The following is a 13804-nucleotide window of genomic DNA, read 5'->3' as shown; positions in this document are numbered from 1 at the left end:
ACTTACTTGTCACTATTGCAACACTGACGTCAATATGTCCAATTTGACATTGACATCATTAAGTTTGACATTTTTAATAGTACTCAGAACGTGTACACATATTTGAACTATTCATTTTGATCCGAAAATTTTCTTGCGATTATTTTCTATGATATTCAACCAACAGCTGGTGTGCCAGGAAACATCGTTGATGTGCATAAACTGGTATTGCAAGATCGTCATGTGACATACCATGAGATTGACGAATACTCGGGCATTATTTTCACTCCTAAGCATTCAAAATTGCATTTTCCTGTCCAAAAAAGGATTGCTCGTGCTAGATACTGTATAATTTGACAATCGTTCAAAAAAACCTAGTGTCGATTGGTGAAAGAGACATCTATAAGATCATGAACCCGAAACTTTATAGGTCGCCACCGTTCCATTAGAACAGGAGCGGACAAAACTCGGCCCGCGGGCGGATTCCTGCCCTTTTTTCTTACTTTAATCGTCCCATTTCTTGCCGATAAAGTGAGAAATTGTACAATTTATTATTATATACTATTATCTCCTATCAACTATCAAATTTCTCTGTCCAAATGCTTAAAAATGATACTTATAGTGGTTTGGTACGAAAAATATCTTTGACAAGGAAAAAACTTCACCCAAAACATTTGCGTGTGTTTAGTGTACGCGGTGTGGTCCTTCGGTCCTGGAAACATTTTGAAAATTTCATTTTAGTATTAAAGTATTTGCCCACCCCTGCTTCAGAGTAACGTCAATTCCGGATGGTACCTCACCATTTGTTCAGAATTGTTCAGGGACAACAATCGGAGACGTCGAATTATTTATCACCACGACAATCCGAGCTCTCTCACATCAGTTCAAACAAAAACGTTTTCGACAACCTAAACCTTCGAACTGATAGGTCATCCGCCTTACAGTCCTTATTTGGCACCCAATGATTTCTTCTTATTCCCGAAGATCAAATATAAATTGCACCTGAAGAAGCGGTTGATCCATTTTGAAATTACCTCAATTGGAATGGAAAAAATTCTCCGACAATTGGTTCAAATGCGTGGAGAAAATTTTGGAAAACAATAAAGCCATATCCAAATATAAATATTTGTTTTTATTGGTTTCTCAAAACTTAGATAGCAACCCTCGTACCTTCATCTAATTTGTGCAAATAGTTTTCAAAAACCAGTTAGTACCGGATATATCCCAAGAGTTTTAAAAACTGAATAAAATATTAATCGTGTTTCATGATGATAAAGTTTTAAATGATAAAAATTGTTACTATAATTGAAAGTTGGTTATATGGCTAGGAACCTCTGATAAATATTTGGAGTTTCCAAAGGGAAACTAGTGATTAACCTCATCCTAAACAACCCCATCAATCAAAGTCGAAATCAAGATCATAGTCTTTGTTTTTTACGGTTGTCAATACGGCGCATGAAAGTTTAAATAGAAAAATTGAAACTTTTTTTTTTAACATAAACTTCCATCTAATTTTAGCTCAACGATTACGATAAGTTTATAAAATACAAAAAAATTCTCTAAAATAATTAAAATGGGAAAAGCTCTCCAAATTTTGAAATAACTTTCGTAATTTGAGAAGAATTTTGATCATCACGTCATATAACTAAATGAAACGAAACATTGGGAGTTTACTCAAAAGTTGACAATTTCTACCCCTTTTTAGAAAGAACTTTCAAACTGATATGTGATGGAAATAGAAACCACTATGTGTAGTTTAAAATATGATTTTTTTAAATTAAATTTCAAATTTTAGAGAAGGTTTTTATTAAAATGATAAAAATGACTTAATCCCAACATAGTCCCTGTACAATCCCAATGGTGTGAAGAGCGAAAGGGGAAGACAGAATGTTGTCCAAGCGGACTCTAATAATACCGGTTCATATTACAATGAAATTAGTGGCAAGCAAAACCGATCTTTATATCAAATGAACTTTCGAGTTTTTTCATCCTAAGCTTTGTTAGAAATTTTTTGCAACGGCTTTCTGTAGATTCAGGCGTTTATAAAGAACATGAGGACTTTTTCAGTTATATGCTGTAGTTCGTGAAACACACTGTGGAAAAGGTAAGCTTTTTTATTCAAATTAATATCAAACAATTATTTATTATGTGATTTCGATTTAAGAATATGAAATTGATTTTTTTTATACTTAAAATCGCATCAGTAGTCTACCAGAACCGCATAGCTCTATTCTAATGAATTCCTGTTTTGAATAATATCTTGGTAGAATCGTTCTAAATTTTCATATGAAAGTAAAGTTTCATTTTACACTTTCAATATGTTACAGGTACTTGAAATTCCTTAGTTAATTAACTTTTTCACTTAATAAAAGTTGGCAACTAAGTACTTTCGCTTTTCACTGATATAGAGCGTTGATTTATTTTCTTGAATAACTTATGTTAGTGCTGTACTTTGACGTTTGTCACGTGATACTGGCCACATTGACGTAACTTCATAAACAAGTATCGCGTGTTTTTATTAAAGCTTTTAGTTGTGAGATAATTTTAAATGGAGGGCAGAAACTGACATTTTCGGCATATTTTACTTAAGGAAAAAAGCAGCTGCGGCTCACAAGAAATATCTGAAGTTTATGGCGCTGATTACTTAACAAAGTGCACGTGTCAGAATTGGTATGAAAAATTCCGTTCTGGAGATTTTTCCCTCAAATATGAGCAACGTTCTGGTTGACTTACTGAAGTTGATGATGACCAAATCAAAGTCATTATCAAAGAGGATCGTCATATTCGAGAGATCATGAGAGAATCATCACTGGTGAGGAAAAATGGGTTCTGTACAGTAATTTAGTTCGAAAACGATAATGGAACAAACACCATGCACCAGCACCAACCACATCGAAAGTTGAAAAACAACAAAAAAAAACCTCATGCTGTCAGTTTAGTGAAATTACAAAGATTTTGTGTTTTTTGAGCTTCTTCAAAGCAACCAAACGGTCAATTCTAAAGTTAACGGTCAACAATTAATGAAAATGGATGAAGCAATCGAAGAAAAACGTCCAGATTTGTCAAATTGGAAAAGGTAATAATGCAAGGTCTCACACACATTTGATAACTATTGGAGCTTGGCTGGGAAGTGATGACACATCCCCCATTTAGCCCTGATCTAGCACCATCTGATTACCATTTATTTCAAAGATTTCATTGAATGATGAAATTTTCATAAATGTCAATGACATTCAATCGTACCTGGTTCATTTTTTTGCTGATAAGGACCAGAAATTTTATGATGAATTGAGCAAAATGGAAAATATGTAATCGATTAAAAACTATTATTTGCTTTATTTCATACTACAAAACAGAAATCACTTTGTCGCCAATCCAATATGTTGTCTTGAAAATATTTGAAAAAATTCAAAAACTGGCCTTTAACTTCTGCAAAATTTTGATGTATGTACATCGCTTTTTATTAAACTAAATCCTCAAATATAACATTCTCTTCCCCCGGAAATATGTTTTGGTACATCGTAATTTCTTCTGAATTGACACCGTAAATTAGAAGCAATTGTAGGAAATTGTGAGTTAAATATTTGAGATTTCTCTTTCGATAAATCTAGAAATCGTTGATTGACTAATTTGATTGGGAATTAGTGAGGTACTTGGAACAAAAATTTGTATTAGGTCGCTTAGATTTCGGAAAAATATTTGAGTTTGAGTGTATTTAATTTCCATCTATATATAAAATCGTTTTTCCTCAATATTAAGTATACATTTCAATAGCACTATATGTAGAGAGACTTATATATTCCGTTCCTTTTACGTATCCAGTTTTTTTAATTTGGTTCAGATTTTGAAATTGTAGAGCCAAAATTAAACGTATTTGTTATTATTCTAAGTAATACACCTTTACCTGTATTGTATATATTAACTTTAGGTTAATAATGTTAATATTTGCAAAAAACTGAAAGATTAAGTGACGCTTACAATTTTTTTACGTTTCTCCTTGACAAAAGTTTTTTACTTTCATCGTATATTCAAATCTATTAACAAACAACAACTGAAAATATCTCAATTTTGAGTTAAAATAGTTAATACGACCCTGCATTAAAATGTTTGTTGCTTGAATATAATTCAAATCGCGTCCAAAGGAATCTTCTTACTCATATAAAAGACGTGACTTTAAAGGTATTAACTATTTGTTCGAAACAAGTTCCCATCATTTAATATGACAACCAGAACTCTGTATTGTAGTAAGTTGATATGAAACGCCATATATCAGATTTTAATTAACTCAAATTTTCCTATTACGAAATTCCTACAACTGGGAAATTTGAGCTTTCGATTGTTTTATATTGGCTATATTAGTTGATTAGCTAACTTAATCATCCTTAAAAAAACGCCAACCGATGAAATTTGTTCGAAATGTGGAGTTTTATTAAAATCTACAACTTTTGTTTGTGAATACTGTAATTTTCTCGAATTATTTTTTTGCTGCTTTCGTCTAAATAATTTCGAACGATCTATTAAGGGCGCGGGGACAGAAAAATCCCTAAAAATTGTGGGCTCGCTCAAATTCTCTACTTCATTCTACATGTGTAGCTGCTCCTCGTTCTTCAGAATATACGTTTCGTTTCAAATTTCACCAAAAACGATCAATTGACACATTAGGAACATTTCTAGGCTATGAAATGCATTAATCTACATCTAACTCACTCTTTTTCACATATTTTTGTGGAATTTCCAGAACTACAAATGTCGTTGAAGAATTTCCACGAGAATATATCATCAACTATACATTTTTGACTTTTTGTGTCTTTTGAAATATACTTCTGAATAAGTCGTTTCTTTTCAATCAAAACTAAAATATGATTCGTCATTGTTAATGATTTCAAAACCTATAGCGGGTGAAATCTCGTTGCCATTAAGACTTCCAAATTTTGATTTTTTGTTTAAATTTTTCTTCTCAGAGTATCTGATTGCCGATTTCATTGATTTTTTAATAATATTTTGGTCCTTTAGAATGTTGTTCACATATTTCTTATCGATTTAGAATTTTCTGCCCAATTTGTGCAAACCGACCCGCAGTTTTCCATGAGCAGCTCTAGTCACAACTTTTTTTGCTTTTCAAACTAATCCTGACTTTTTTCTATCGAAATACCTATCTAATACCTACGCCGACAGATGTCGTAAATTTTTTTGGCTTTTCCCATCGTTCCAAAGTGATTAACCGTAAACGATCTTTCCAGATCTTGATAATTATTTTAGGTTTCTTTTAAATTCGTCTAACAAAAACGTCATGGGACATTTGACAACTGACAAATTACGAAAAACAATTAATGACATTCTCGATCAACGCCTACTTGCTAAGTTGTCTATATATGAATTTTCAATCCCCCACCTTGTATAAATACAGTGTTGCTTGTAAATATTAAGTATTTTTCACATTTACAGAATACTTGTTTCATCATAAAAAATGAGTGGAGCCATTTACTACGAATAAAAATTTATGTATATACACTGCAATAATCCGCGTAGTACTATTTATATTTATATATGAGTAATTAGATTTAGATTTACAAATAATTTGAAACAAGCCATAACTCGATAATTGAATTTGTTCAATTGACTCTTAATTGTATTAATAAATAAACAAAACGATAGCGTTTAACTGATTTAAATATCAATATTAACATTCTGTGACACATTTTTTATGGAAATTAAGATAGTTTCAGTCAAAAAATATTAATAAAACATACAATTATGGTTAATCGCGATATTTGGGATACCATCCTAATAAGAGCTCCTAATACGTATTCGAAAATAGGAATTTCAACATGAACAGACCAGGTATAATTGAGGGATGTTTTGAATTTGAATTTTGTAATTAGTAGGGTAAGTTGTCCTTATACAATTACACCTGCGTTGCTAAAGAAACTTTTAAAGTAATCAAATCACATTTAATTTTTTTATTTTATTATTAAAAATTGTTGTTTAGAAATTGTAAAGTTAAAAATATCTGATTCCGAGCTTTCTTTGAATCCACCGGAATTAGATGAAGTAGCCAAGTAGCGTCACAAAAATTATTGCCAACTAAATAGCGGACAATTTACGAAACAACGTTTTCAAAATTCATGGAAAAGAAGTTGGATAAACAAACATGCAATGCTTTCTGGGAGACGGTGTCAATGACTAATTTTCGTAATTGGGACACAAACAAAAACCATCAATAATATGGTCGAATCATACAATGATTAAAAGCATATTACGATCCAATAATTTCAAACTAATTACATTTCTGAAATAAAATGCTACATTAGAAATAGCAGATTATCCAGAATATACCAGTTTAGAAACATTACGTCAAATTTTATCAGTGGTTTTAAGCACAAAAAACTGAATAAACGGATGGCCATAATCGAATCATCAGGGATAGTTCATTCTTTAATCAAAGAACGACTCTAGTTCAGACTATTCTGACTACCATTATTTGAAATTGAAATGTATTTTTGTGTTTCATTTGCAAAGAATTTATTTTCCTTTAAGGTTTTTGCTTTAAAATTTCAAATTCCAGAAAAAAGTGGGGTACAAAAAGAGCTGAATTCCCGTCTGGTACTCTGTTTAAACCAAACGGCAGGTACTTTTACTCGTCTTTTTACGTCTTATAATTTAATATTGAGTTGTAGCAAGTTAAGTTTTTCTAAGTTCCAAGTAAGTTTTTATAATCTGTAATTGATATTGGAAGAAGTATAATAAATTATTTGTATTATTAATCAATTCTGGTTAAAGTTTGATAAGAGGAATGAATTGCTGTAATTGACAAAATAATTCAAGTTGTAGATCATTTGAATATATTTTTACTAGAAATTTTACTCGCTTTTCTAATTCATCATTTACATTTTGAACGCGTACAATTCATTCATTTTATTGAAATTTCCAAAAAATTTTTGAAAAAAATGCAAATATTGCTTTTAAAATAAATGAACAAATTAGTAATTTTGCCGAATCCTACACCTGGAGCTTCAGCCCCCGCTAGACCTTCCCTAAATCCCAAGCTGATGCAATCTACATAAAATCATAATAAATTTCTGCAATTTAATAGTTTTTTGATAAAAATAAAGAGAGATTAGAGAATGGTTGTCGGTTTTGGAAGTGAAAAAAATTTTTTTTCGCCTTAATATTTTAAACAATTTGTGTATACCTTATAAAAACTGTTTCATGTGAAAGTTTGAAAATTCTTCTTTTATCTGTTTTACATAGGAGATGTTTCGGAAATTTTTGAACAAAAATGACGATTTATCTTTTTTTTCGTGAGAATAGTAATAATGAAAAATGAGAAACAAGAACCACAGCAAAAAACATTTTGTTTATTAATTATACCTACATACAAAAAAATATAAATATAAACAGAATTTAACAGATTGCTTAAGGAACAAAGGCTTTAAATAATAGTTCTCCTTCTTCCTCTAGCTTATTTTGAAATATTAAAAAAAAGTGTTAACTGGTGTTTCAAAATTCAGAATATTGAATGTTTTATTTACTTGTGGTGGAGAAAATGGAATTTTGTATCATAAATACCCACAATCTAAACGTAGACAAAAAGAAATTGGTTGGATTGAGGCGATTTTTGATATTCATATAATTGTCATTTGCTGGTACTTTTGTCTTAAAAATTCGTATCTGCTAAACACTCAAAATAATACAAATGTGCGTAATTCTTGAAGCAGTGGTAAAGAAATAATAAAAAAAATAGAAATTATTAAAATTCTAGTATTTCTGAAGTTCGAAAACTGAGTAATTAGCTTCAAATACACATGCTACATTTGGGAATTTATATGGTGAACCTAATTACATAGAAAACAAATTTTTAACACATCTACCTTTTTTTTCTTTTCCTTATTCGAAATTCAGAATTTTGTTCTGGTAGTTATATAAATCTTTCCACTATTTCAATTTAGGAAATCGAAATTGGATCTTAGGATACTATTGCATAATAATTGCTTTTTTGAACATATTTTTATAAATAAAAATAATAGATATAATTCCCCTGGGCTCTGCTGCTTACAAATTATTTTATCAGCAAATATTTATTTCCAGGGTGAAATTTTACAAAAAAAACGTACAATGTCAAACATCTGATAACAATATAAATCTTCAGTTGATTTAGTTTGAATTACTTTAGAAAGAGATACTTTTATAGCACCATAAAAAATTAATTACTGGAAAAGATTCTATAGAAAATATTCCATACAAATTTCCAAAATTCTCACGTTAATATGTATGAAGTTTTTAACAAAAGTTTTGAAATATCTAGAGACTAAATAGCAGCAAAGTTTGAAAAATATTTTATTATTGAAATAAAAGGATAAAATAAAACAAAGCCAAAAAATAAAATTTATTACATAAAGCGTGACACCGAACATGCAAACTTATTACCTTCAGACCCATAATATTAATCCATTTCAATAAAAAGTAAAATAAAAATAAACCACTTCTGTATTAACACATCACTAATACTAAACACCAACTCCTAATTAAGTTCACTTATTATTACTAAAGTTCAGTATAAGTCCAAATTATTCGTTTTTATAGCGTGTATCCTGAACAGGACTAGACACTGTGTCCTTACTCTACGGATGATACCGAAGAAGTGAAGGCGTCTAGCTAAGACATGGGTTTAAGGCGCTCCTTGGGATAAAGAAGGCGTCGTAGAACGACGCCGACGGCCGACTGACACAAGACGTCGTAGGGGAAGAACGCGCGCCGACGCTCGGGTCCTTTTCCCCCCTCGGACACGCCTCCTAGGAGGGGAGGTGGGTAATTAAGTGATATTTTTAAGTATCTCCTAAGATTTTTAAAGAAATTCTCCCGTTGTTTATTAAAAATGTGTTTTTATAACGATTTGCGACCCTTTGCGAATTATATAGGAGGGTAGATTATTTTTTCATCTCTGAAAACGTCTTATCGAATAGAAACTCTAATTAAATTAGATTTTGATTAGATACTGTTTCGAATAGTTGATTTTCGTAAAAAAGATTTTTGAATCTGTTTTGGATTTTTTGAAAAATTTACTTTATTCAAATCACTTATAACTCAAAAATGCTATTTTGAAGCATTAATATTTTTTCAAAAGTTACTACAAATATTAGAAAGACTTGATCGAGGTTTTTACAATGATTTGAAATTTTTGAAATTATTACAATCAAAGACAATTTTCGTCTGGAAAAAACTTTGAAAATGAAAACTATGTTTTCTAAAAGATTCCTTCACATATTTTATGAATTTTTAAAGAAAGACATATCTATCCACTAAAAAAATTTATAAACTTATAATAGAAGTTTCAATTGATTTTTGTGTTAAATTACCAATATTTTCAACGATTTAAAAGTTTTAAAAAAGATTTTTCACTTTCTCGTAAAACGTAGGAAAAAATTATGAACGCAACTACTAGATTGGTTTTTCATTTTAAAAAAATCAGTTTCAACATCAATAATTGAGCAGATAAATTATTTTCGAATTGAAAACTCCTCCAATCAAGATTCTAAGCATCGATACAAAATTGCAGTTGTAGCTTAAAAAAACTTTCATAGGCACAACTTTCAATTTTTCCATTGTGTTCGTATCTGACCTGGGCAATCTGGGCATTACAAAGAGTTGAATCAACATAGAGTTCGAACAGATAATACTCAAGATCACGGTTCACTTGTTCTCTATTTTAGAGTTAAATAGAGACGAATTGAGGCGGAAGATGGAAAAATTTTATTCAATGCAAATATGAAAAATTTCCCTTAGGAAAAAAATATTATTAAATGGAAAAATCAAGAGATTCGTGCATAGAAATTAAAACGAATTTCGAAATTTGATGTTATGAATTCAAAAAAAAATGAGATAAGTCATATATAATAAAGAAACTTAATTCTAGGGAGAAATTTTCAAAAAACTTGAAACAAAATTACATGCAAAACTTCGAATCGAATTCAACTTTTTTCTTATCACTTGATTTAATCGCACTACACTTTTTTATATGATATTTAGTCCGAACTGTCTTCTGAATGGGAGTCCTCGTAGCACTTTTTTTTCAAACTTTTTAAATTTTTTTCTAATGCGCAGTCCACTATAAGTAGTATAAATTTGCCGGTAACTTTCACTTACATCTATGATTTTAGCAACTGAAATGAAAACTTCCAAACAAAATTTAAAAGGAACAAGCAACGTCGATTTTTGTAACAAAACCCCACTTACCTCAATGTAATATCCTTAAGAATTAAAAAAGTCGAATGCACATACTGTAGGAATTATGTAGGAATCATAACACTTGGGGAACATGGCAATGAATGTTCTTCTTGTGGGATACTATCAGGCATTATCAAGGAGTGGGGAGACGCATGAGCAAGTCGCGTCGGGACGCCAAGGATGCCGGTCGGTGGCGCCCTCACACATCCTTTGGCGCCGGAGAGAACTTTCGACGCAGCTTTTTTGCACGCATATACGGTGAAAGAGGATTTCGGAGGGACCTCGCTCCGGTGGACTGAGCGGCAGCAACACGAGGTGGTTTCTGGATATTTCAAAGATTCGAATTGACCAGTTTATAAAACGACAAAATAAATAATAATAACACTATATAAAAATTTTTTTTTTAAATTATTTTCTCTCAATGCGTTAATTAAATGGATGAAATTGACATAAATTTACTGATGATTCTCTATTATTAAACAGAATAATTCTGGTCATAGTAAAAATAGAATTAATGCTCAAGGGATTAATACCTAAAATATCAGGTTATAACTGTGCAAATACGTACGATTTCATTGAACATTCTATATAAAACATATCAGTCTACTTCGTTACTGACGCCCGTCGAAGCATCTAGTCAAAATATCTGGGAACGCATCAGTTGATTGAAAATAAATAACCACTCAGGGATATTTGAATTTCAATAGTCTGACATAAAAAAACTTCATCGTATACTACAAGAATGGTCCTAAAAGTAAGTATTCCAACAAAGGAAACATAAAAATTTTTAGCACCGTTTCATTTTTCCAAGTATGGGAACAGAAAATAATTCGAGGGGTATAAATCTAGCCGAAAAGGGTGCATGATTTTGCAATTCAAACTTTACTTTATTAATTTTGGGTCTTGTAATTTCTAGTGTGAGTTGGTGCATTGTCTTGATGAAAACAACACTTTCTTCTCAGCCAAATGTGGCCGTTTTTGCTTGATTTCTTCGCTCAAACGTTGCGTTAATTTTGCATAACCTACGAATTTCAGTATATGGTCTAAGAGGTCATTAAACTTCTTCAAAGTGAATCTAAAACTTCAACACTTCATATATGAAAATTTATAACAGTAGTAGACATTGCTAAAAATTAGCATTCAAACATTGGTAAGACTTGTAGCATGTTTTCGACTTCAGGTCTTACAACAGATCCAAAGTAAATCATTTCATTACAGAATATCCACAAAAAAATCTAAACAGTTTAGATCTGGTAATCTAGTAGTTCATATTTGTTAGACTATCTCCAATTTTATATTAATTAAATGAGATTTAATTAAAACTAAATCATATTAATTCACTGTACTGTTTGTTAGTTTTTAATAAACACGAACATCAATTTTTATATATGTTTATATATGGTTTTGTTAACATTTGTCACGATGGATTGATTTATATCCTATTGTTTTTTTAGGACTGGGAGAATTAACTGTAAAGAAGGCCACATGGTGTCTTGCAGCCTAACGAAATAAATATATGGTTTGTCAATTTCCAAAAGCAATTTGACTGGACATCTGCACGGACCTCGTTATTCTTTCTTGACCATTAGAATTTAATTCAAGTATATGGCGACTTAATGGGCCCTTAAACTAGAACTTGGTTAACCAAGACGTAGATGGACATCGGGAGCATATCCAATTAAAACGATCGATATCTAACACCATCGCGCACTTGTAGACCAATAAAACAAGAATTCAAATTACCATACGAAAGACACTAGTTAAAAAATGCTAAATTGAAAACAATGTTAGTAATTAATTTAAAAAAAATGTTAATCACTAAATTGTTTCCCTATTTTCTAGGTTTTAGTTATTTCTCTCTTAACTCCAATACACTAAAAATAAAATTTATGAACTAAATTATCGGTGCATAAAAATATTTTAGTTCGAGCTGACCGTCAACTAAATCCTCAGATTTGAACAACATCCCAGTGATAGACCACCCACTTTATTTGCCGGATCTTGTACCGTGTGACTTCCACCTTTTTACCAATCACCAGTCTCGTTATTTAACAGCCACACTTCGTATGTACACACTATCATAAGTCGAAACAAGTAGTTATTGTTGTTTTCTTCTTCATTCACTTAACGATAATATAGCTGACTAATTTATTTTTTTGTTTGTTAGATTATAATAACTCATCATATACTAATTAATCGGACTAGCTTTTGAGTAAACTACTGAATTAATTATAGATTCTAACATGCAAAAAAATCGTGTAGTTGCGAAAATTACAGGGTTTAGTTAGAAATTCATCCATTCAGAAAATCACAATACTAGAAAAATTGCACTGTAGAATTTTTTTCTACAACTGTCAAAATTAATTTTCAATCAATTTCTTTTAACAATCACTTTTGAACAGTTATCATCAGTAGGTGTCTTTAGATCAAGCTAGCATTACTGAATGAAAAAAATTTTCTCTAGTTTCAACGAAAATATCGTCCAAAATGATGAAAAAAAAATTTTTGTAAAATGTCGGTTCTTATCAAAATGCATCGTTTTAATTTCCTGTTTAAATTACAGGGGATTTTTTTGGAATTTCAGTGTGTTTCACCGAAATATTTTGTAGTAAAAAGGAATAGATATTTTTGTAGGAAATTAAACGGCCTACAAAAAAGGTCTGAAATAATTTTTCGCTAAATCAACTGGATTAAGAGTTATCCGCAGTTAAAGTTCAATATAAGATGACTTTTACAATCTTTCATAGTTTTATACAAAAAAATGTCTTAAAAAAATAAAACGACATTTTATTTCCCAAATTTATTGAAAAAAATTTATGTTTATACAGCATGATTCGAATAAAAGCGTTAACAACTGATTTCAAATAACAAATTATTAAATAATAGATATAATCGCATCAAGAATCTTTAAGGTGTTTCCGACTACACTGAAATCAGTTTTCAACGATTTTATTCGAATTGTGTAATAAAACATGAGTTTGTTTCAATAAATTTTGGAAATAAAATGAGAAAAATCACGAAAAATATTGTTTCATGTGTTTAAGACATGAAAGATTGTGAAAGTCATCATTTTATTTCAAGTTGAACTTTAACTTCGACTAATTTTTAACCAAGTTCACTTGACGAATAATTTTTTTCAGACATTTTTTGTAGGCCGTTTAGTTTCATACAAAAATTAAAATTTGTTTCTACTGCTCAATAATTCGTTGAAATACATTATTATTCCAGTTGGAGTCGTATGCAACTTCTAGCATTATGACAGTACGTCGTATGGGTTTTTATGACGCTACAAATCACGTATAATTGCTACAAACCTAGTTTTGGCTGTTCTTGGCATCAATTTTATTTATATATAAATATAAATAACTTAATACAGCTGCTTCATTGCCTAAAGGTGCGAAAATTTTAAAATAATATCTTCTAAGCAACTCAATAGTTCTGAGAGTTAAGAAACAAGTCCATTCTGATGTGTTTTTCCATTCATTGGTACTACAGGATTTTCGTCATCGTCTTTCGCTAATGTCACTTTTTTCGGATTGCTACAAATATCACTGCGGGTGAAAATCCCCGTGCGAAAACCACAGCCAGTTTCATGGCCCCA

At 30.6% G+C, this 13804-nt stretch overlaps 1 protein-coding gene across 9 annotated transcripts in view; it reads right to left on the bottom strand.

Annotated features, from left to right (window-relative positions):
* The window catches only part of LOC130896152 (homeobox protein prospero), a 229720-nt gene that overhangs the window by 122684 nt on the left and 93232 nt on the right, over window positions 1-13804 (bottom strand). For 4 of the 9 annotated variants that reach the window (XM_057804017.1, XM_057804038.1, XM_057804076.1 and 1 more), the window contains exon 1: window positions 8407-10296. The exons of 2 other annotated variants lie outside the window; for them this stretch is intronic. The gene's annotated coding sequence lies outside the window, so the exon portion shown is untranslated. Of the gene's footprint in view, window positions 1-8406; window positions 10307-13804 lie in introns of those variants that run through there. 3 more of the 9 variants (XM_057804048.1, XM_057804100.1, XM_057804028.1) reach the window with 2 other exon arrangements.

This window comes from Diorhabda carinulata, chromosome 1 (assembly GCF_026250575.1).
Source record: "Diorhabda carinulata isolate Delta chromosome 1, icDioCari1.1, whole genome shotgun sequence".
Lineage (NCBI taxonomy): Eukaryota > Metazoa > Arthropoda > Insecta > Coleoptera > Chrysomelidae > Diorhabda > Diorhabda carinulata.
The sequence above is the reverse complement of the archived record's forward strand: the minus strand, read 5'-3'. Positions and strand labels throughout refer to the sequence as shown.